General features: G+C 30.6%; 5 non-coding genes across 5 annotated transcripts; 3 read left to right on the top strand and 2 right to left on the bottom strand.

The window, feature by feature from the left end:
* The first annotated feature begins 86 nt into the window (after positions 1–86).
* Trnam-cau lies at positions 87–159 on the top strand. Its single transcript has one exon. It is a non-coding gene; the product is annotated as a tRNA-Met (tRNA).
* A 1,084-nt stretch (positions 160–1,243) lies between these two features.
* On the top strand, positions 1,244–1,316 carry Trnam-cau. The gene has a single exon. It is a non-coding gene; the product is annotated as a tRNA-Met (tRNA).
* A 456-nt stretch (positions 1,317–1,772) lies between these two features.
* On the bottom strand, positions 1,773–1,844 carry Trnah-gug. The gene has a single exon. It is a non-coding gene; the product is annotated as a tRNA-His (tRNA).
* Positions 1,845–2,260: 416 nt separating this feature from the next.
* Positions 2,261–2,333, top strand: Trnam-cau. The gene has a single exon. It is a non-coding gene; the product is annotated as a tRNA-Met (tRNA).
* Positions 2,334–2,741: 408 nt separating this feature from the next.
* On the bottom strand, positions 2,742–2,813 carry Trnah-gug. Its single transcript has one exon. It is a non-coding gene; the product is annotated as a tRNA-His (tRNA).
* Between the last annotated feature and the right edge of the window lie 108 nt (positions 2,814–2,921).

Below are 2,921 nucleotides of genomic sequence, written 5' to 3'. Positions count from 1 at the left end.
TACAGTAAGCATAATGATTTTATAGCGCACCATACCGTGCGATTGGGAAAGAGAAACAAAAAGCCGGGAAGCAATTGATTCCAGTTGCCTCCTTGGCGCAGTCGGCAGCGCGTTAGTCTCATAATCTGAAGGTCGTGAGTTCGAGCCTCACGGGGGGCACTATTTTTTGTACTATAAAACAGTTATATTTTATTTCCATAAACTAATGTTATAATTTTTTATCAAATTTATTTTTCATTTTTTTAATCCTAAGCTTTCTATTAAATTATTCATTATTAATTTACGATATTCCATTATTAATAGTTATAATGATATAATATAATAAAATATTACTGTACTATTTTATTATATTATATAATAATATATTCCTCCATTTCAAGTGTAAACAGACACTAGTGGAAGGTATAGGTTCTGGTTTAAAAAGATGATCTTTCCTTCGGCCAAAAAAAAGTACAGTATAGCCTACTGTATTCTGCTTAGTGTGTTAGGCCTACTTATGAATATACTTTCTCTTAAACCGAAAGGTCCACTGATTAATCTCAGATATGAAAGTATAATACATACTCCAAGTATTGAAATACACGCCATCGTGTTGGGATTCAATATTTCGACATCATCCTGATGATGACATAATTAATGTCGAAATATTGAATCCCAACACGATGGCGTGTATTTCAATACTTGGAGTATGTATTATACTTTCTTATACTTTCTCTTTTTATAGAAATTTGTAATCCCGCATTCAATTATCAGCTGAATGGGAAGGAAAGCAAAGGAAAAGAATGGTAAGTAGGCCTATACCATATATCCCTATTTTTATACCTACATGATATATCTAAGGAATAGACGGCCACACATTTCTCTTTAAATGGTTCAATTAGTAGAAATTTTTCTAAGATAATGACTAATTTCTCGCAATAAAGATGTACTCACAATATAATATAAATATCATGGGATGTAATATATGCAAACTAATTGTTTTAGTCAATGGCTGCCAATAACTGATCTATATGTTTTAGTGTCTAAATCTAGTATTATTATTCAATTATCATGGATATATAAAAATGAAATTTAGCTGTAACAAATACCTTTAAATTATTTGCCTATTACAGTAACCATAATGATTTTATAGCGCTTCATACCGTAGCGATTAAGGAAGGGAAACTAAACCATGAAAAAAGTTCCTCCAGTTGCCTCTTTGCAGAAAGAGAAACAAAAAGCCGGGAAACAATTGGTTCCAGTTGCCTCCTGTGCGCAGTCGGCAGCGCGTCAGTCTCATAATCTGAAGGTCGTGAGTTCGAGCCTCACAGGGGGCACTACTTTTCTTGTACTATAACACAGTTATATTTTATTTCCATAAATTAATGTTGTATTTTTTTATCAAATTTTTTTTTGCATTTTTTTAATACCAAGCTTTCTATTAAATTATTCATTAATAATTTACGATATTCCATTATTAATAGTATAATGATATATTATAATAAAATAGTACAATAATAATAATAATAAGAGTAATAATAATAATAATCACGTAAAAAAATTAAATAAACAACCTGTAGATAAAATTATGTAATTATATTGTCATTAGCTTCTATTAAATTATTCTTTAAAAAATTATACCGGTATTTCATTTAAGTAGGCCTAGTATAATAATAATAATATTCACGTGACAAAATAAAAAATCAAAGGTAACAAAATTGTATAGCGCAACACATCAAGCAAAAATAATTAATTAAAAAAAAAGGACCATTGCCGTGACACTGTTTCATCAATGCCGTGACCAGGATTCGAACCTGGGTTATTGCGGCCACAACGCAATGTACTAACCACTATACGATCACGGCGCGCTACTTAGTCCTGATGTGGGCTGGACCAAACACAAGAAAGTCTAATCTTAACAATGAATATTGTTATTATTCCATTTGATTGCTCTATGTCACGTGTAAACCGAATAGATGTTGGTTCAGGTGTATGCAGAATTTGTTTTCGGACAAAAAACTATATATCTACAGTACTGTTATATAGGCCTATTTGCAATATATATAGATCTATTTTAGAATACCTAAAGTATACCTTCTTTTTTGTGGAAGTTTGTAATAACCCCAAATAAATTATCATCAGATTAAGATGGATGAAATTTAGCCGTTAAAAATACCTTTAAATTATTTTCTTACTACAGTAAGCATAATGATTTTATAGCGCACCATACCGTGCGATTGGGAAAGAGAAACAAAAAGCCGGGAAACAATTGATTCCAGTTGCTTCCTTGGCGCAGTCGGCAGCGCGTCAGTCTCATAATCTGAAGGTCGTGAGTTCGAGCCTCACAGGGGGCACTATTTTTTGTACTATAAAACAGTTATATTTTATTTCCATAAATTAAAGTTATAATTTTTTATCAAATTTTTTTTCATTTTTTTAATCCTAAGCTTTCTATTAAATTATTCATTAATAATTTACGATATTCCGTTATTAATAGTATAATGATATAATATAATAAAGTAGTACAGTAATAATAATAATAATAATAATCACGTAAAAAAATTAAATAAACAACCTGTAGATAAAATTATGTAATTATATTGTCATTAGCTTCTATTAAATTATTCTTTAAAAAATTATACCGGTATTACATTTAAGTAGGCCTAGTATAATAATAATATTCACGTGACAAAATAAAAAATCAAAGGTAACTAAATTGTATTAATAAAAAAAGGACCATTGCCGTGACATTGTTTCATCAATGCCGTGACCAGGATTCGAACCTGGGTTATTGCGGCCACAACGCAATGTACTAACCACTATACGATCACGGCGCGCTACTTAGTCCTGATGTAAACTAGACCAAACACAAAAAAGTCTAATCTTCACAATGAATATTGTTATTATTCCATTTGATTGCTCTTTGTAACGTGTAAACCGAA

The sequence above is a fragment of the Anneissia japonica genome, unplaced genomic scaffold (assembly GCF_011630105.1).
Source record: "Anneissia japonica isolate Jap-2015-1 unplaced genomic scaffold, ASM1163010v1 scaffold285524_len2921_cov205, whole genome shotgun sequence".
Lineage (NCBI taxonomy): Eukaryota > Metazoa > Echinodermata > Crinoidea > Comatulida > Comatulidae > Anneissia > Anneissia japonica.
The sequence above is the reverse complement of the archived record's forward strand: the minus strand, read 5'-3'. Positions and strand labels throughout refer to the sequence as shown.